The 21,669-nt window shown below is 47.1% G+C and overlaps 1 non-coding gene across 1 annotated transcript; it reads right to left on the reverse strand.

The window, feature by feature from the left end:
- Positions 1-15,344: 15,344 nt before the first annotated feature.
- Positions 15,345-15,415, reverse strand: TRNAG-GCC (transfer RNA glycine (anticodon GCC)). The gene has a single exon. It is a non-coding gene; the product is annotated as a tRNA-Gly (tRNA).
- Positions 15,416-21,669: the final 6,254 nt, after the last annotated feature.

Raw genomic sequence — 21,669 nt, forward strand, 5'->3', positions numbered from 1 at the left:
AATACAGACCAGGCAGTTCACTTTACCACTCATGAATGTTCCCAGAAATTTTTACGCGTGTGGTACGCTCTGAAACAAGCAGGGAGACACAGTGCAGGATGAGAGGGACAATCGGGGCAGTACATACGACTCTCCTTCCGCAAACCTCTTCGCCAACAGACTCTACATCTCCTACTGGGAAAATCTTTTGCGGGTGTGGGAGGAATGTGATCTGGAAAGTGGCGTTCTTTCAATCTAGCAACATCCTCCACCAGTCCAACTCTAGGAACACTTGCCTGTTCCACTACAACAAGGCTGCCTATTACAGACTCCTGAAACTTAGCAAAAGTCATCTTTGACTCAGGGCAAGAATCCTGGAACACAACAAAAGCATTAAACATTGCCAAGTGGAAAAGAGGGATAGCCAACTTCTTGTACCAAATGTAAGCCTTACGAAGAGCAGTGTAAGGTTCCAACCTCTGATCTACTCTGTCAACACCACCCATGTGCCTATTATAGTCTAAAATGCACACAGGTTTGCGCACTTCAGCGACCTGACCCCAAACAGTCACAGGTGCAGTGCTTTCATCATGGATGGAAGTCAGCATGTAGACATCTCTCCTGTCTGTAAACTTCACAGCAAGAAGCTCCTGGCAACGCAACGCACTGCACTGTCCCCGCACAAGCTTTTGACAAACAAGTTCTTTCGGAAAACCTTTACGGTTACAGCGGATTGTGCCACAAGCAAAAGTGTCCACTTTGGCCAATTCCCTGAACAACCGCACACCAGTGTAGAAGTTATCTACATATAAATGGTGGCCTTTGTTAAAAAATCCTCTACCAAGTTCCCAAACAATTTTCTCAGTCACTCCAAAAGTGGACGGACAACCAGGGAGGTTAAACCTAGATTCCTTATCGGTGTACACCCTGAAATTAGAGACATATCCAGTCCTACTGTCACACAGCATATACAGCTTTATTCCATAGCGTGCCCTCTTACTAGGAATGTATTGCCTAAAAACCAAGCGGCCCTTGAACAACACCAAAGACTCATCCACTGCAATTTCTCTACCAGGGGCATAAATCTCAGAAAATCGATCAACAAAGTGATCAAGGACAGGCCTAATCTTAAAAAGACGTTCACAATCAGGGTGATCTCGTGGCAACGCTAAACCATTATCAACAAAGTGCATCATCCGAAGCAAATACCTGTCACGACTCATGACTGCCGGAAAAATAGACGTTGCCATCAAGGGACTGCTAGACCAATATGAAGACAATGATGGCTTCCTTAGCAAGCCCATCAAAAAAGTTAAACCCAAGAACTTCTTCATCTCTTCAACATTTGTGGGAGTCCACCGGGTAGCTCTAGAGTGTGGCTTAAGACTGGCACTGTTGTCCCTCAAAAACTGTTCGGCATACAAATTAGTCTGCTCAACAATCTCTGCCAAAAACACATCGTCCATAAACAACTGAAAAACATTTACAGGCAAAAAGTTCTCAGTATTCACTCTAGACCCTGGAACACCAGTAAACTCTGGAAATTCCGGCCGCACCATACCAGGGGCAACCCAGAGGTCATCACTTTCAACGGGAAGCCTTGCAGCCCCAGCCTGCAGCCCAGATGCCTCTTGCCGCACTACACCAACGGGAAGCCTTGCAGCCCCAGCCTGCAGCCCAGATGCCTCTTGCCGCACTACACCAACGGGAAGCCTTGCAGCCCCAGCCTGCAGCCCAGATGTCTCTTGCCGCACTACACCAACGGGAAGCCTTGCAGCCGCAGGCTGCAGCCCAGATGCCTCTTGCCGCACTATCGGCACATCAGTCTCCTCCTCTAACACAGGCACTTCATCCGCACTAAGAGTATCTTCATCATCCGATGACCCCATACGGAGAGAAAACTCACTGCCAGAATCGTCCCCTGCCTCCTCTCCCTCAGAAGCAGAGTCAGTCTCTGAACCAATATCAGAGGAAGACTCAAACAGCAAACCAACAACCATCTGAGCAGTCATCCTGCGGCTAGCCATTATACTTACTAAGATAGAAGACTGCACAAACAAGTCAACAACAACCAACAATGTGCAAACCAAGTAAGTAAAGAAATGTGTACCTTTTATCACAAAGATCAATGTACTCAAAAACTATACAATCCAATTACAAGAGACAGCTGCACTCACCAGAAACAAACTCTGCAGTGACACAGCAAAGACCAACGATATCAAACTAGAAAGAAGAAAAAAAAACAAATTACTCACAAGACAACAAAATACACATCGAGCACCAATGCAAAATGTTTTTGACACTCAAAAACCAAACATACTGCTATTATTACACCATTTGCAAAAAAAAAACAGGCAGAGAAATCAAACACATTTACATTGTACAAAAAAACAGTCTCTTACCAAACTACACAAACAGCAGAACCACCAGTAACAAAACGTCAACGTGGAAAGAAGAAAAGCCTTCACCTAGAACAAAAAAGTAAACAAAAAAAAAACATTACAATTGGAAATCACAAAAAATATAACAATAAACATTATAACATGCCATGTCACTACCCAAATGGTCAATCGGGTTGTGTGCCAGGTGGGGCAGAAAACAGCAGGAAAAAAAAAGGCTACTCAGTCCCGGGGCGGGTGAGCCAAATACATATAACAAATTGCACCCTGGAAGCGAGGGGTCACTTCTATTTTTAATTGAACTAATTCCCTGGTGTCTAGTGTGCTTTTCTGCCCCCAATGGGAGCAGAAACGGCAAAAAAATAAAACTGATCTGCCCCCAGAGGGGGCAGAAAAGTCTTCAAAAAATTTAGGGGCCCAAGGAAGCGACCCTTGCCCAAGGGGTCGCTTCCTACAATAATATTTATATCCCTGGTGTCTAGTGGGCTTTTCTGCCCCCCCCCCCTGGGAGCAGAAACGGACAGAAAGACGACCAATCTGCCCCCAGGGGGGGCAGAAAAGTCTTCTAAATAATTAGGCCGCAAAGGAAGCGACCCTTGCCCAAGGGGTCGCTTCCTACATAAAGAAAAAGACATCCCTGGTGTCTAGTGGGCTTTTCTGCCCCCCCTGGGGGCAGAAACGGGCAGAAAGACGACCGATCTGCCCCCAGGGGGGCAGAAAAGTCTTCTAATTATTTTGCCACCCTAGGAAGCGACCCTTGCCCAAGGGGTCACTTCCTACATAACATAAAAGACATCCCTGGTGTCTAGTGGGCTTTTCTGCCCCCCCTGGGGGCATAAACGGGCAGAAAGAAGACCGATCTGCCCCCAGGGGGGGCAGAAAAGTCTTCGAATTATTTTGCCCCCCAAGGAAGCGACCCTTGCCCAAGGGGTCGCTTCCTACATAACGAAATAGACATCCCTGGTGTCTAGTGGGCTTTTCTGCCCCCCCTGGGGGCAGAAACGGGCAGAAAGAAGACCGATCTGCCCCCAAGGGGGGCAGAAAAGTCTTCGAATTATTTGGCCCCCCAAGGAAGCGACCCTTGCCCAAGGGGTCGCTTCCTACATAACATAAACGACATCCCTGGTGTCTAGTGGGCTTTTCTGCCCCCCCTGGGGGCAGAAACGGGCAGAAAGAAGACCGATCTGCCCCCAGGGGGGGCAGAAAAGTCTTCGAATTATTTGGCCCCCCCAAGGAAGCGACCCTTGCCCAAGGGGTCGCTTCCTACATAACATAAACGACATCCCTGGTGTCTAGTGGGCTTTTCTGCCCCCCCTGGGGGCAGAAACGGGCAGAAAGCGGACCGATCTGCCCCCAGGGGGGGCAGAAAAGACTTCGAAAAATGTTGCACCCCAAGGAAGCGACCCTTGCCTAAGGGGTCGCTTCCCAAATTCCAAGAAACAAATCCCTGGTGTCTAGTGGGGCATCCCTACTCCACGATCGCGACGCTGTGCGCGATCGTGGAGCAGGAATGCCCTGTATTGAGACATCAGGGGAGAGGAAATACTCTTTCCTCTCCCCCGATGCCTCAATACAAAATAAATCACCCCCGCGGCCCCCACCGGACAAGGGAACCTACCTGCTGCTGCCTTGGACGCGCTGGAAGAAATGGATTCCAGCGCGTCCAACGCTTCCTGATGACGTCGGCGCGCGCTGTGCGCGCTGACGTCATCAGGAAGCGTGGGGGGGCTCGGGGTGGCAGCGGAAGCTCTTCCGCTGCCACCCCCGTAAGTGGGGGCACGATCGATGCACAAAGGGGGGAGCGCCAGCGCTTCCCCCAGGGGCTGTCCTCATGACGGAACGGTTCCGTCATGAGCACAGCCCAACCGATGCTCATGACGGAACCGTTCCGTCATGAGCATCGAAGGGGTTAAACACTTTGATATTTTTTAAATCGATATTACTTAGCTTAAGCTGAAAATCTTGACCACGATATTCTTACTGTCGATATTTCTGAACCACGTTATTTACGACTCGATATTTGTGCAACTCGATATTTTTTATTCGATATTTTGTCTCTGCACCGGTATGGCCACAGGCTTAAAACCCAAGACAAAGACCATGACTCACCGGCAAGTCCGCTCAAACAGGACAAGACCGGCAGAGCATGCGTCAATCAATGCACAGCAGTCAGCCTCATAGAAAATGCTGAGACTGCTCTCCCCCTGGGTCCGCTAAAGCAGGGCACGTGGAGCATGAAACACATGTACATCCAGAAGAAGAGGTCGCCCCAGCAGGCCTAGCACACCTCAACCCCAGGAATACCAGAGTCCACTAGTGCAGCCTATGAATCAATCAATCAGGGAATTGTAAGCTCACTACTCACCCGTGAGGGTCTCAAGGCGCTGAGGAGGGAGGGTCCGCAGATCTGTTTAGCCAAAAAGCCAGGTCTTGAGGGTCTTCCTGAAGGTGTTAAGCGGGAGGGGGCGTGTATGATGTCTGCCGGTGGCTCGTTCCAGGTCTTGGCTGCAATGTGAGCGAAGGATCTTCTGCCTCCTCTGGCTCTGTGGATGCGCTGGGTTTCAGCCAGTGCGAGCTTGGAAGATCGGAAGTTTCTTTTGGGTACTTGGAAGTTGATTCTGTCGTTGAGGTATTTGGGTCTGTTGTTGTGTAGGCATTTGTAGGTGGGAGTGAGGATTTTGAAAGTGACTCTTTTCTCCATGGGGAGCCAGTGGAGACTTCGTAGGTGTTTGCTGATGTGTTCGTGTCAGGGGATGCCAAGGGCGAGTCTGGCGGCGGTGTTCTGTATCGTCTGGAATTTGCGGAGTAAGGACTTGTTGATGCCGGCATAGAATGCGTTTCCATAGACCAGTCTGATGGTGATCAGTGGGTGGGTGACTGTCTTCCTTGACTCAGGGGGGATCCACTTGAAGGTCTTGCGGAGAATGCAGAGGGTGTTGAAGCAGCTGGCGGTGACGGCGTTGACCTGTCGGTTCATGGTGAGTGATAAGTCGAGTATGATGCCGAGGCTCTTGGCGTGGTCTGAGGGGGTAGGTGGGCTTCCGAGGGTGGTCGGCCACCAGGTGCTGTCCCATGCAGAAGGGGTGGTACCGAGGACGAGGACTTCTGTCTTCTCGGCGTTGAGCTTCAGACAGCTCTTAGTCATCCAGACAGCGATGTTCCTGCATTCCTTTCTGGAAGTTGAGTTTGGCAGTGGTGGGGTCTTTGGTGAGGGAGAGGATGAGCTGGGTGTCGTCGGCGTAGGATATGATGTTGAGGCCGTGTTGTTGGACGATGGCTGCGAGGGGGGCGATGTAGATGTTGAAGAGGGTGGGGCTCAGTGATTAATCCTGTGGGACTCCGTAGGGGATTTTCGTGGGGTCAGAGAGGAAGGGTGGGAGTCCGATCCCTTGGCTTCTGTGTCTGACTTCTTGGAGAACGGTGGTGAACCAGGCGGCTTTCCTGGGGTGTTGTCTGTCGGGGTTGCGTAGCGGGGTGAGCTCATCTGCGCAGTTGGAGATCCAGGCATGGAGTTCTTTGGCTGTGTCGTTTACATCGTTTGCGTCGGGTGCCCAGGTGTGGCTGTCTTGGGTGAGGGTGGAATTAAGTTGGTCGTCGGTGACCTTGCTCCAGTTCCTTCGTATTGGGTGTGGGGCTGGTTTGGGTGCCTTCGGTTTGTTGATGATGAAGTGTTTGCAGTGGTGGTCGGTCCATGGCGGCTGCGCTGTTTCCTTCCACAAAGATCGGGTCGAGGGTGTGTCCTGCTCTGTGGGTCGGTGTGTTGATGAGTTGTTTAAGTCCGATGCTGGCAAGGTTGTCACGAAGGATAGTGGAGTTGGTGTCGCTGGGGTTGTCGAGGTGGAAGTTCAGGTCTCCAATGAGTATATAGTTTGTTGAGGTGATGGCGTGGGGTGCGATGAAGTCGGTGATGGTGGTGGCGAAGGGTGTTCGGGGGCCGTTGTCTCTGTAGACGAGGGTTCCTCAGAGTGTGGATTTTGGGTGGTCTGGATCTGGAAGTACAGGTGTTTGGCTGAGGGGAAGGTTTCGCTGGAGGTGGTGAGGTGGAGGGTGCTCTTGTGGGCGATGGCGAGGCCCCCTTTGGGTGGTTGGGGCGATCTTTCCTCTGGATCTTGTATCCATCTGGGATGGTGGTGCTGATGTCGGGGGCGGAGGATGCGTTGGTCCAGGTCTTTGTGAAGAAGGTGATGTCGGACTTGAGAGAGCCAAGTAGGTTCCAGATTTCTATGGGGTGTTTGTGTACGGAGTGTACGTTGAGAAGGATGCACTTTAGGGTGTCGCTGGTGCTGGTGTCGGCAGTGTTGGATGCCGGGGTGGCGGTGAGGGTCTGGCGGCAATGGAGGCAGGAGAACTGGCCGCGGGTCATGTTCGGTGAGGCCTGTTGGCATTCTCTAAATTCTTCCAGGGTTGAGTGCGAGGAGGGTGGTCATGTCGTAGCGATGGGAGGGGCCGTAGGGGCAGCAGCGGTGAAAGGCAAAAGGAACAGGCAGGCACAAGAAAATAAAAACAATGGTAGAATTAGAGCACGACACAGATGGGCACAATAACAGTGGCACAACAAAGAAAAAATTAAGAAAAAAAAAAGGACTGAGAAAGGTTACGGTGGTTGCAGGCAGTCTGGTCCCAGTTGGAGCGGGCAGCAGGTGCAGGAGTGGGTAGCAGCCTCAAACCTCCAAAGGAGGAGGTCGGGTCTGGAGGCAAGAGACGGCACAGCAGAGTTGCGTTGTGCGAGTGGACCTAGACCGAGGGTCTTAGAGCAGGACCTCAATCCTACTTACCTTAAAACAGGAAACATCACTCGGAGCAGGGCGGAAATGAAAAAACAGGATGTAATGTAGGCTGACTTCCTCTTTATATAAGAAAGAGGATGTCGGTCATGCTGGAGGGGTGGGAGACTAGTAGGCTGACTTCATTTTGCTTGGAGTTTCTGTGGGAGCCTAATGCTCAATAGGTAATTACTGTGGCGAGGAAGACGGACGAGGAGGCAATGAGGTATCTCACCAGTGCTACAAAAGGTACCACTTGCCAACTAACACACGGTTATGGCTGTCCTGCTGGCTGGGCGTGGCACATTTGCTCTTCTTTTTAGGTCTCGGCTAGGCAGCGCATGCACTCTCGTCGAGAGATGCTGTATACAGTTTAGTGGGGGAAGCTCCGCCAAGTTTCCACCTATCTTTGTAATTGTCTGAAATCCTAAATGCTGCAATCTGATTGGTTTTCAGTAACTTAATCCTGCCTCCTGACGGCCATGTCGTCATTTTTCTCCTTCCATAGCTATCGGCCCCTTTACTTACAAAACGTTTTTTTTCCCCTGCCTCCCCCTGTTCTCTTCCATAGTCCGTGGTTTCTCTGCCCACTACCACCCCCCCTCCTACTCCCATTCGTACCTTCTTTGAGGAATGCACTTTTATTTACAAAGCAATAGGTCTTGCGTAAACACGAGTCCTATTGCATTTATAAATGCTTGTTTTGTGCTCGGATTGGCTGGGGGCGTTCGCACCCTATTTTGCTTGACCTGTCCACAACACATGCGCATACAACGTTTTTCATGCTGAAGGAGTTACATTGATGTTTGCAACATAGGCCAATTCACGGCGGAAGGCAGAGACAGCACAAGCAGGGAAACAAAACAGGACAAACATGCCGCTAACACTCTCTTTCCGTTTGTGGGGCACCAGTGCAGGTCAGAGGGCTGCACGCATTCTTGGTATGGGACAGCTCGCCTCTCTTTGTGGCATGACGGGGAAGCGTGCGCTCGTGCGATGGGCGGCTCCCGAGAAAACTTTCTGTTGAGCTGTTGGAGAAACTTGAGCGGGCTTCGCTATGCCCAGGCCTCCCACCTCCAGAAACTCATCTGTACACTCTGGGTGGCAGACAGTGTGCACTAGGGCACTCACTCCTCCAGCTGCGCACATCGCTTGCCGACGCTCCCCTTGTCACTCCCGAGCTGCAGTGTGCACCAGTGCACACAGTTCAACTGAAGCTCCTCTGGTAATCCCCAGATCACAGTGTGCACAGCCCCACTGGCCACCCCCTCAGCGGCACTCATAGTCCCACCGAAGACCCCCCCTGGAAACTCACGGGTTGCAGTGCGCACCCCTCCAGGTGCCTCCGAAGCTCCTCCTGGAACTACTGGGCTGCACCCTGGGCGGCACTCCCTGGCCCGAGATCAGCAGTACATCTGTTCCCCATCTCACCCACTGTCAACATTTGAAACATCTCCTAGGGGAGGGCGGGTGGGGCAGGAAAAGTACTATTACATTTGTTTTTTGATTCAGATTACTTCATTGTAGATACTCGCACTATAAGTTAAACATATTGTGTCCACTCATCATTACGTGTGTCCACTCGTCATTACATGTGTCCACCTCCCATTACTAAGAGAACAATTGGTTTAGCGCAGTAGTTTGACAACATTTCACTAAAGGCCGTTCCCACCAGTCATTAACATATTTTGTTTAAATTCGTCGCTCTCGTAATTCCTCCTTCCCCCACCCTCTTGACTCTCGCCCCAAAGTTTTGCTTACGAAGGAGGAATCCGCCCTACTAATTAAGGCAGAGTTGTCACTTTGCAAGTACACCTGCTTTGTACACGAATGGCAACCCCAGGCACTGACGCAGTACACATCCGTGCCCCCTTGTAGTATTTTGTATTCTCTTTGATGCAGATCACAAGGACACGACAGACACTGAACGGCAGATACTGAACGGCAAATGGCAGACACTGAACAGTTTTAGATAACGCTGCACATGACTAAAGACGAAACAGGGCTCACGTGCTGTACTTGTATGAAAACATTGGGGATTAAGGGTGCAAAAAAGCAGCTAAGTGTGTAATTTACACCTATGTCTGGTCCACCAACAACATTTCAGCATTTCTGACCTACACGTGCTGAGTTACTGCCTGTGCCGTGTTCAAAAACTTGCTGTTCTTGTACTTTCTCCATTGGGACCTGTTTTTCTAATCCTTCATGCGTGTAATTTACTCGGTGAATAAAGAGCCAATGCTTCGCTTTTGAACATTTCATATACGTTTTTTCCCTTAACTTTTGTTTTCCTTAACATTTGTTTTCCTTCTATATAAATGTTTTACAAAAAATGGTTCCCTTTCCACCCAAAATACTTGAAAAGTGAAAGGAGATGAAAACAATTTTTTACCTGTTCTGAGACGTGTGGCCTGGTTATCAGGATACATGAGCTGTGTTGAAAAGTATGGCAAATGCCTTGTAAAATATAGCTGTGTGAGTGTTCCACGCTTTTGTGTTGTAGTTCCATTACCCTTCTCAGGTAGTTTCTGGAATGTTAGTTAGAATCTATGAACAAAACTGGACAAACAGAAGCGTGCTGTGTTGACTATGCTGTCCTTTTTTAGGTCTCGCCTTGGCAGCGCAGGCGCTGCATGCGCGGTTTCAGCGAGACTTAAAGTAATCTGTATGTGTTGCCAAGCAGTCGGTAGTTTGTGCTGCCGCTTGCCATTTGCTGAATGTTGCCATAGCTCCTGTTTGCTGGCTTTTTAGTGGCTGTTGATGTGAAACTGACTTCCGTGTAGTCCAGAAGCAGCAGCCACTAACTACAGTTTTCGTCCGCTTTTGGCTAGGTGTTCGCACTTTTTCTTTGTCTCGCGCACGTCTGCCTGAAGTAAACATGGCATCACTTCAAAGCACATGCGGAAGGCTGCAGCAGGAGCTGATGTGCGCGAGGTGCGGCTGTAAGCGAGTGTCGGCAAACCATACTGAAGAGTGTCGATGGAAGTATGCTGTCTTGAACACGTTTCAGGAGACCGAAATATGTCTGCTGGTTTCTTAGAGTGACAAGCCTTGATATGACCTGCACCGTGTGGTCCGGTCCACTGCATAGGCAGTACACTGTCCTTTGGCTATTGGTTGTTGAAAGTCGTCCGGTCTGTCTGTCTTTACTGCTACTGTTGCCAGGGGATACCGTTGCTAGGATAGCGGCGTTTCTGGTTGTCAAGATGGCAGAAGGAATCTGGTTGCGCTGTCCGAAAAGTCAGAGGTGAACAGCCCTGCCTTCCCTTAGTGTAAAGAGACACCGGAGCCGCAGCTGATTCCGGGGAAGGGCATGGGCAAACTGTGCAACGACAATCCATGAGCTAAGTGTTCAGGGTTTGTCCTTCATGTCCTACTTGCGCCACTGCCGAGGAGTGAATGCCGGGCACCGTGCGGCTAGATTCCCCACCCACAGAGCACCATGCACGCACTGCGCAGAGCCAGTTTGTTCTCGTATCCTTTACTAGTACTTCATCTAACCCCCCTCACCCTGCCCCCACCATCGGCCATTTGCTCGCAACATGCCTTACCAATACAAAGAAAAATATCGTAGCTTGTGTTTGCAGCCATTTGAGATTAACAAGTCGTTAGAATGATTTACTATTGTGGGTTAAATGTTTGTATGATGTGTTTTTTGTATGTCTTATCAGGCTGGACACAGTCTTCCTGGAAAAAGAAAATATTTGCTCTCTGTTATGTTTTGCATTGTTTGTTTGTTAGTTTTTTTTCTTTGCTGACTTCCTCGTTATGTAGTTTATATATTTTATCACTTACGTAATTTTTGCATTTTGGCATCCTTGCCACGAGCTTGCCGAGAAGGGGGCCGGGGGCAAAGGTCTCCAGCGAAACTCGAGGGGCAAGCAGCTTTTATTCTGACCATGAGGGGGACTGGATCCTCCTTGCGCAGGAAGAAAGAGGTACGAAGTGCAGACATACTGACTCTCGTTCCTGCACACACACCACTGCCTTTGGTTCCTGCACAGTCTTCTGCACAAGAAAGAAGCTCTGCACGCGAGTTGTCTCTGCTACCTGCAATTGGCGAACAGTGAGATACACGCACCGACTGCCTCAACTTACTTACGGGCAGACGTGAAATGATACAGACTGCCCTAGCTTTTGGGGAATGCTCACAGCAAGTTTAGGCTGTCTGGACAGGGAACAACACTGCCCCATGCGCTGCTAGTCCAGTTTCCGGGTCTCCTCCTGTCATGCTCATCGCACAAGCTTTGCACATGCCTGGCAGACCCCCTACCCCCTGATAGACCCGTTTACAGCGGCTCTTCCTGCAGAGGTACACCGCAATATGAAAGATGAACTCTGATGCCATTTTCACTGCTCTGATACAAAGTATAGTAAGGTAATCAGGAAGGGCTGAGAGAAGCAACAAGAAAGGCGCACACCGGTTCATGACATCCAAGCAAACCAGTGGATTTCATTTATTTTATCCTCGAGGTTTTCAAAGCATCTTTTCCTAGGCGCACACAACACTGCTGAAGAAGGTGTACCACCGAACAATTTATAGCATGGAAGAAGCCAGCGGTTGCATAACGGATGAGCTCATCCTCTGTGTTTTTTTAGATTGTTTTCTCATGGCTTCAGACAACGAGGCCATCAGTAGTTTCCGCCTCTTCGTTTGCAGTTTAGCGTGACATGACTAATGTCACCAGAGAAACTCATACCCCCAGTGTAGAGTATTCTCATTTTCCTGCCTGATCCGGGTCAACTAAAGATAATGGACCCATTCCAAAATGATGTATGGATGGTACCTGCCTATACGGTGATTTAAGCGATTGGCTGTTAAGATTTACTAAAAGCTGTACCGAAGGTGTGTCTGATCCTGTTTACCCCTTTCCCGGGAGGAGGTGGGGGCAGGCATTTTAACATGCTGCTCCTTGTGCGCTTGCATACTAGAACAAGAAAGATGGTGATCGTTTAGTTGGGAGGAAGTGGGGGAGTTCCGATCATGCATTCATACAAATTGAGCACTAGCCTGTGGTGGGAGTAAGCATGTTTTAATTTTATTGGTGTTTTAATTTAGAGTGGAGCAAGTTACTGTACAGTCTCATCGCACTACATGTCGCCCGGACACTAAAAACGTTTGGATTACAAATCTCTACAAACCCAATTCATAACTAAATGGCAAGGCATATTTCTACTATCTGTACAAAAATGTACTTCATCCTGATTCCCAGTGAGTGAGAAGGTCGCCTTGCACTTGTAGCGATTGAGGTGTAATGAGTGATAGAACGTTGTCCGAATTTAGGCAATCATATAGCCTATAGATAACCACAGAACTGTGGTGTAATAACTGATAGAACTTAGTTAGAATGACAGCATCCATAGCTTACAGATCACCAGAGAGCTGTGTTAAGGATTTAGTCAACCAGGGTACAAGTCCTAAACAAGCATTGAAAATGCAATAGGTCTCGCCTTGTATTAAGTTAAAGCCATTTGCTTTGCTATACAATACCATTAGCAAAGCAAATGGCTTTAACTTAATCAAATGCGAGACCTATTGCATTTTCAATGCTTGTTTGTATTCGTTTCTGCATGCAAATTGCTGCTGTGAGTATGCTGTCCTTCTTTTGAATTTGTTTCTGCGTGTGAATTGCTGCTGTGGGTACACGTCATGCTCTGTTTATGTAGGCGTACTACGGCATCAAATTACATTCTTCACTTGGGAAAGGCAAACATACATACACTTGGATGACAATTCTACGATGACCAGTACCTTGATAGAGCAGTCCAGCCCGCCGGGAATGTGTTCTCTTAGTGGGTGCCTCGTTTCCTGTTTGCTTGACGTATGCATGCGTACTGCAACAACAAATTACACTGGTTCTACCTATACGACCGCTGGGCGTGTAGCACGGGCAGAAGCAGGCGTTGTACTGTTGCAACCCAAACGGGAAAGTAAATGAAACTCACGAGGTGCTCTCAAAGCTTTGCATTACACCGTGAAGAGAATGTAATTAGGTGCCATGGTATGTGCACATAGTTAAAGCATGGCATGCATCTGCAGATGCAATGCGCACAGATGACATAACAAATCATTCACCTAATAGATACAACTGAGCGGTATTTAATTATTTATTTCATCCAGCATACCGCCACACCTTTCTTTTTAAATAAGTTGCATTTCCACTTTTTACTGTTATTTCACCTGTGCCCATTGCATCTACAGATGCGTACCATGCTGTAATTATCTGCACATACCATGGCACTTGACTACATTCACTTCACGCGTGGAATGCAAAGCTTTTCGAGCAGCGGGTGCGTTTCATTTACTTTCTCATATGGGTTCCAACAGTACAACGCCTGCTACTCTTTTGTCTTTATTTAAGTTGCCATCTGACCAGAACAGGAAATACTATTAAATTTAATCCCAGGCCAATACTGGTGATTATTACATGCAGTTTTTGTAATTTTGATATCAGCCTTGTGAATAATACCATCAGGTAAATATCAGGCAAAACAGCCTCAGCTGGCAGTGAACCTGATTCTGAAATCCATCACTATGTGACGTGGTTCAGAAAACTTTGCATTATTTTCACTTGTGTCTCCTACCTTTCTTTGGACACCAGAATTCATTCTCAATGTCTCTCGGTGCTTGTTTTTAATAGTGAGATCAGTTTGTAAACAAAACAAAGGATGCATATTAACCCCTTGCGTGCGCATGATGGAACCACGCCGTCATGAGCCACAGGCGGCGTGTGCTGATGACGGCGTGGTTCCGTCATGCTGCGGCCGCTCCGCCCACGTGGCACTAATTCCCCGCCTGTGCGGTCGAAATGAAGAGTGGGCGGAGTCGTGACGGAACCACGCCGTCATGAGCACAGCTCGCCCGTGACTCATGACGGCGTGGTTCCGTCACGAGCATGGTGGCGCCGTGCTCACCCCACACCCCCCCAGCGCCGCGGCGGAATTTGCGCCGCGGCGAAGGGGTTAAAGGTTTTTGAAGAGGGATGGAGACCATGTTCACTTTCAGTATTTTTAAAATTATTTAGATTGTACTTGCTGGGTTCCTGCTTATATTGATAACAGGCAGCCGACACGATCTGTCATGAGAGAAGCATGCTGTATACATGTTGAAGAACAGTAGATGTTTCAGCACCCAGGCAAAGGTGCTGCATAGCTAAATATATATAAGATCCCAAAGGCGAGACCGTTTGCATTGCAAATGCTTGTTTTGTGTAATGCTTGATTTTTTGACAGTCCCTATGACATCAGTGATATACCATTAATAGTAGCTGCCCCTCTCTAAAAATTGTTCCAGCTCCACAGCCAAGATGCAGAAATCTTACTCAGAGTGGAAGGGAGAAGATGAGAAACAGAGAAGGGGGGGATTGTAGCAGAGATAAAAAGAGAAAGTGTCCTTGTGTAAGGTAACTGGTGCTCATGTAAAGCGCTCCATTTCCTTTGGGTCGAGTTCGCGCTATATAAAACTGCAAAAAAATAAAATGCAAAAACAAAAATGCACAAAAAAAAGGAGAAGAGAGAGAAGTTGTGTGCTGCTAAATAATGGAAATACGAAATACAGATCAATAGAAAAGGAACAGAGAGACTGAAGACCTAACAATAGAGAAAAAGACAGGGACATATAAACAAGAGAGCTAAAGTATGGACACACAGGTTTAGAAAAGACAGGCTGAGAGAGAGGACGAGAAACTGAGAGAGGGGATAGATATCTAGAAAATAGGTAGTCAGACAGGAAAATAATTATATAGAGACAGATAGGCACACACATAGATTGCAATATAAACGTAATTGTTAAGACGTGACATAATTGGGGTGGAGCTGTGGCTCGGAACTGAACACGTCCGACAGTGCGATATATCTGTTCCTTCGGGCCTTCGTTCCTCTTTCACATGTGTAAGCACTGTTGTTGAGACGTCGCACGTTTGCATAACGCTTTAGTTTACTGGTTTTGTTACAAAAACTTGTACAATCGTGTTAGAGAAGCGTAGGCAGATACAAATCAGCGTGGCGTATTTTACACATAAAGACGTGGCATGAAGTGGGGAGTTTTGGAGACGGCTCCGAAGAAGTATTTTATGCAGCTAACACATCTTTCATACAAAGAGCCTAAATATAGCGCATTTCAGAATTGTTTAGTCCGCCTTGATGATAAAATTGTAAGGCATTTCCTAACAAAAATACTACATAGTGTATGAAAAATGGAGTCTGCATTGGCCGGGAATCGAACCCGGGCCTCCCGCGTGGCAGGCGAGAATTCTACCACTGAACCACCAATGCTTGACGTGCTACCTTTGTTCCTGGCTTTTAGATATAGTTGTGAGTGGCCCACTCGAAGAGCACAGCGCGGTAACTAATTCTAAAACCATGCATGTAACTAAAAACAGCAGAGCCCATGGATAATGCAGCGAGCAGCCAGGAAACTCATGGCATAATATAAAGTTTTAGACATGGACCAGCAATTCTTCATGCTACATACATGTGCACATTAGATTGCACAGGTAGATGATGCTCGCCCGTTGCACATGCTGAAATCATATGACTGAAGACTGAACCTAGGCCTGGTGGAAACAAAGGCTGTATACAGTATAACAGCAACGGTTTAAAGGGGCAAGCAGATGAATGACGTCACGATACACATAACCTTTTAGCTACGGTCATCAAACCAGGCAATATTCGAGAGCGCGTATTGCTGGTAACTGTTAGAGATGCAGGGCAGGCAGTAAAGAGTTGTTCTTTTCTCCACTCTGGGTGCCCTTATAATGATTAGGATGGACAGGGGGTCTCAACGAGAGGTGTGTTTTCTTAACCTCACTGAGATAAAAAAAAAAAAATGGAAATGTTGCAGGCACTCTTCTTGCAAGGATTAGTTCACAAAGGTGAGCCATACCTGAATATAAGTAGGGCTCCCAGTTTTATGGCATTTATTTTTTTAACATTTCTGTCTGTATTTAACCATTTTTTATTCTTTCGCCATTTTATTAGTATTTTTCCATATTTAATTTGTGGTTTGAGAATAAGTGGAGTCAAAATTGGTACATTTCCACATTTATTTAACTGATTAACATGCACTCATACTTAGATGCCTGCCATGTTTAAGCAATTTCAGCAGCCAAATATTGAAGAACACTACACCCACAGTATATATTAGCAATTTACTACAAATATATTGTAATATATGCCTGCATTTAAAGATATCTTAGTCTGTTTTTTTAACTCCCCACGCTATCTATCTGCTCATCTGTAGTCTTTGAATTCACAACAAGCAGCATGGAAAGCCAATCATTAGGAGCACAATTTTCAGTATTTTTCTGCTTTTATAAAGAAAAAGATATAGGAAACACATTATTTTCTCTCTGTATTTATCTGTAAAAATCAGTAAAAATGGAAAACTGTGAGCTTTAAATGTAAGTGAGGCCACTTCTGCTCAGGCCCCCTGCCCATGCTAAGTCTGTATTCATTAATGGACCAGCCCAGCAAGAGACTAAGAATGACACCTCCACTTCGTTGGTAAAAAAGGAGGTAATAGATGCCTATCTGCCTCCAGAAAGGCTGCTCAGGCCCCCAATGGGTCTCTGGCAGCATCTGAACAGCATAGTTACAGTCCAAATCGCCCACTACACTGCCCAAAAAAGTGACCCACATGTGTAACTAAGATACCGGCCCACTGCCCAAGTACCCACCTCACTAATCCACCCTTAAACCGTATAATTATGACTGCAGGTATAATATACAGGTTACTGACTCTGACAAGTTCCCTGGACTGGCCGAGGTTACTTAACCCCGAAGCATTAAGCCCAGAGCTTAATTCAGAATTAGATCTGGTGTAAGGTCATCCATCCACTGCCACAAAATACCCTCCAGCCACCTGGTACCTCGTCATCAAAGACAGAGTGGAGGATCAGAAACTAAGGTTCATTTAATTAAGAAACATCTAAAAATACCAAAAATGTAATCTCAAAAGTAACAGTTATTAACACTTTCTCATGGAAACTGCTGTACCCTTAATGGGACGACCGTCCCTTTCCAAGCTATTATGAATGGTAAATAGAAGTTTACCTTCGGCTTGGTGGTATTGTTTCACATAGGGGCTGGCCAGATCTCTCTATCTCGGGTGACAGTGAGCTAGGGTAAGTGAATTCTTTGTTTTACCTCTTTCCAGATATACTTATATTTGAGCACGTGGATTATTATTTTTATTTATTTATTTATTTGAGTTTTATATAGCGCTGGCTAGACCCGGAGGTATCAGAGCGCTTTACATGAGTTACATATTGTTACAAAGTTGCATCAGATACAAGTTGCATCAGTTGCAAGGACGTTACATAGAGAAGAATAGGAGAATAACGGCTGGCACAGGGTGAAGAGGAAGAGGGGAGGCGAATGTAGATTAGAACAGGACCATAGTCAGTAAGGTGGAACAAGGCGCTGATCAGGAGAAAGAGTTAGTTCGGGGGAATGACGAGACCGTAAGATGACAGTTTTAGTCTCCAGGATCCCAGGTACCTCGCAATCAAAAATGGCGGCATTGCGGGCAAATGCAAATCAGGGGAGAAATACCCAAAAAGGAAAAACCTACCCCACGAGCTGCGTTGAGAGGGGCAGATACCGGAGGCATAATGAAGGAAGTCAAGAGGTCGGAGATCGCCCACGACACATCGGAGGTCCAGGGAAGAACAGGAGCAAGGCAGCAGCCTCATAGGGCGAAGGCAGCCATGGGTCAAGCGGGCCCATCAGCCGACTCGGTGAACTGGAATAGCAGCACTCTCGAGGTAGCTCCGACGAGGGGAAGACAGGACCCACACGTCTCCCCATCGAAACCCCGGACAAGGTGCCAGGGGGACTCCAGGCTGCCACGTAGCGGACCAGCACAGAGACAAAGGCAAGACCTCCTTGGCACATTCTTGCTGTTATTTATTACTGCTAAGCTGTGGGATGGCAGGCACCGCGTCTCAGGACCAGAGAGGAAGGCGGGCAGCCACGCGTCCCAGGTGCAGTTACCAGAGAGGCGCCGCAGGCAATAGATCCCAGCCATGGTCCAGAAAGGAAGCGGTGATTGGCGGGGCCACCATGGCGGCAAAGCCAGGCCTCTGCAGAGATGCAGCGAACTTGCGACCGTCAGACACACAGGAGCTCGCTAGGAGGTGAAGGTAGAAAGGAGAGCCAGCAGAGTGAAGACGAGCACTGTGCCCGATGTCGTGAACTGGAAACGATCTCCTCTGTAGCTGTCAGGCAGCTCCACCGGACATCAGGCATGTTGTTCAGGATCCGCCGCCTGTACATCGATCACAGTTCCATGGGAGGTCTCAAGTCCAAGAGAGGGAGATAAGGGAGACGAGAACCGCTGCAAAAGACCACAGTTGGGGTGGTTGGGAGACCATGCTGGAGCAGGGTTTTTACTTTAAAACCAAATACCTGTTTCATTTTCGTATGTCATTATTAAAAGTACTACTGATTAATTAGTAATTACTAAAGATTTGTCGAGTCTTGTCTAACCAACCTTATTAACAGAAGAATTACATGTGGGAATGCAATTGCATGGCTAAAATAATAAGTGAACTAAGTTGGTGAGCAAATTGACAGAATAGATGTTGCTTATGTGATGTTATTGTGTTTTGCGCTTATAATTAATATGCATTAATGGCTTTTGATGTCGCAAATGGCTAGATAAATACATACACATAAGGGTATTAGCAGGGGAATAACACTGTATAATCATTTCCATGTAGTAATTATGATTTTGTGTTTTCTTCGCTTAAGTTGACCATTGTGGCCTGCTGTAAAATGGCCACCACCCGCAGCCTGCATTCGAGTAGATGAAAATATGAAAAGAGGTTTGCGCTGACTGCGACCCTGTCCTCTGATTGAACTGAAAAGCCATGAACATGATGACAAATCTGGGAGTGATGCCAGATGCCCCTGAACGTGAAGAATTGTTGCAAATCCAAAATCCAACCTGATGAACTTATAATAGTCCCATGGATGAGATACATTTTATCCTAAAGAGACATCCGTAGAAGTAACGAATTAGTTATGGACTTCTAATTTCTATTCATAATTTGAAACTATCAATACGTGAGAAAATTCATCGTTGTAACCTAATGTACCAAGACGACATAATTTCCGCCAATCGACTGTTTTGAAAGATATGTTTGCAACATTTGGAATGTAAATTTGGTATAAATATTAGTAGACTAGAGAGGTCTAGTGCCACTTCTTCCCGAACCAATGATCAGAGGTCCCGATGCTGACGGAGAGGACGGTGACTCTACATGACAGCTAGAAAACTTTAACTATTTTGCTGAGGACCGGTTCTGACTTAGAAAACGACTTTTAGCCAGAATAGGTAAATATGGGAAACATGATTTTGCATTTAAATTGGCTTTTCTTACAATTGTAGATAAACAATATTCTGTTTGAATTACTGTGTCGGGTGGTTATTTCATTGTCATGTTTATTGAATATTTAGAGTGTTAAGTGGTTTCACCAAATCTATAGCAACTAGTTGATGCCATTGACCTCAGGGTACATGCAGATTGGTTAAGTACTGGAAAGTGTTTCCCCTTATACATGGCACGGATAGAGTGGTAGGATGAATGTTGGTGTTATGGGCCCCACCAGCGTGTGATGTGTGTGTGCGCGTGTGACTGTGAAATCACTCCGTCCGTGGAAGTAGAGGGGATTCGGAAGCTCCAATCTGCACCAGTTTCTTGGTAGCAGAATGATGGTTAACTATTGTCTTGATCTGGTGAATTTGCGTGTATATAAGCTTATTGATTATTGATTGATATCGATATTTGTACTAACACTGTATGTTGAAGTTGTATTGAGTTTTATGTAGTAAGTACGGCTTCTGGGACGTAGGAAGTCGGTGACAATTCCGTAGTAGGGCAGAGGGAGTGCTGCTCTCGGAAGAGGCGGGATTGTTGGCCCTGTATGAAGACAGGGGAAAACGTGTGACAATTGAAGTTGCGCGTCGCATTGTCTGGGTTCGATGAGGTAGCATCGCCGTGTGTTACCATTAGAAACGTATTTTCTGTGTGAGAGAAGTGTATATGATAGCGAAGGTTATCTGTGAAGTTCTGGTCTTAGGTATCAGGGGTCCTTAAGGCATTCCGATAACGCTTATCACTAGAAAGGTAATAGGTATTCTCTGAGCTTGTTAGAAGGACAGAGCAGAGGTAAGCGCTGCTTTGTTAACGTGTGATATAATTCTGTAGTAGGACAGACTGTTCGCTGTTCTCGGGAAAGACAGAATTCTGTGTGAATGTACTACATTTTCTGGTGTGAAAGTGCGTGAATGAGAAGGCATTCTGGTTAATTGTGAAACTCATAGGAGCATTCCGGAGAAAACAGTTAATTGGTGCTTGCTAGAAGGGTAGAGTAGAGGGATGTGCTACTTTATCAATGGAAGTAACGATTCCATAGTAGGGCAGAGGTAAGCGCTGCTCTCGGGAAAGGCGGAATTCTCATGGGAAAGGTCTTTTGCTGTTCTGTGGCTAGCGAAGCAGACAATGGAGATGTTTGTATGTTGTAACTAACAGACTCGTAGAAGTTGAAACAAAGTCTACCGAGTAGTTTTGTAAAGGAGGGGTAGACGAGAGAGACAGGAGACAGGAGCAGAAGCTGCTGCAGCGACTGCTGACGTCAGGAAGACCGCGCTGTGATTGGACAGTGGGTTAGAACGGTGGAAGCACGGTGATTGGTGTGCTAGTGTACGCCGCGCAAGGATTGGGAGACATACAGGGTGACGTAGACGCTCCAGGATTGGTGCGTTGGTGTGAGTCGCGCTGGGATTCGTGGACTGAGTCAGTGACGTAGACGCTCCAGGATTGGTGCGCTAGTGTGAGTCGCGCAGCAATTGGACAGGAGATCGTACAGTGGTAGAAAAGACTAAAGGGTTGCGGAAAATAAGAAAATGTATTACCACGCTGAGGAAAAGAAAAAGAAATCCTTGTTTAGTAAGGTTAAGAACTGGTTTGACAAGGATAAGGATATTGTGACTAGGGAAGGACAGTTACTTCCTCCGATAAGAACCCCCGCATCCTTCATGGTTGCGAAATATGGGTATCATACCTGTATTTGGTTAGACAACTGGGCAAAGTATACCAAAGAGGATAGAGTTTTAGCTTTCCCGGAACATGGCTCATTTAATCTGGCCATACTGAGAAATTTACGGGAGAGGATGATGAGTCTAGAGCCTCGGCCTAGGCCGACGCAGTTTGAGGCATTGACTGAATGGGAAGATGAAATGCATGAGCGAGAAAAGCAGAGGAGTGGAGGAAACTACAGGTATATGTTCGGGCGAAAGTATGATCGCGAAACTCATCATGGCCGGATGAGAAGATGGCAAGATGCCAGTATGACTGAGGGATTATATCCTGTAAGAACTGCAGAGGAGACAGAAGGGAAAAAGTGTACAGAGAAAGAACATAATGTAGACACAAGGAGGTATGGGGCGAATGAGTCTGATGATGATGTCTTAGATGACGTGTTCTACAAAAGACCACCCCCGTATAGACGAGAACCAGAGG

This window comes from Triturus cristatus, chromosome 12, assembly GCF_964204655.1.
Source record: "Triturus cristatus chromosome 12, aTriCri1.1, whole genome shotgun sequence".
Taxonomy (NCBI): Eukaryota; Metazoa; Chordata; class Amphibia; order Caudata; family Salamandridae; genus Triturus; species Triturus cristatus.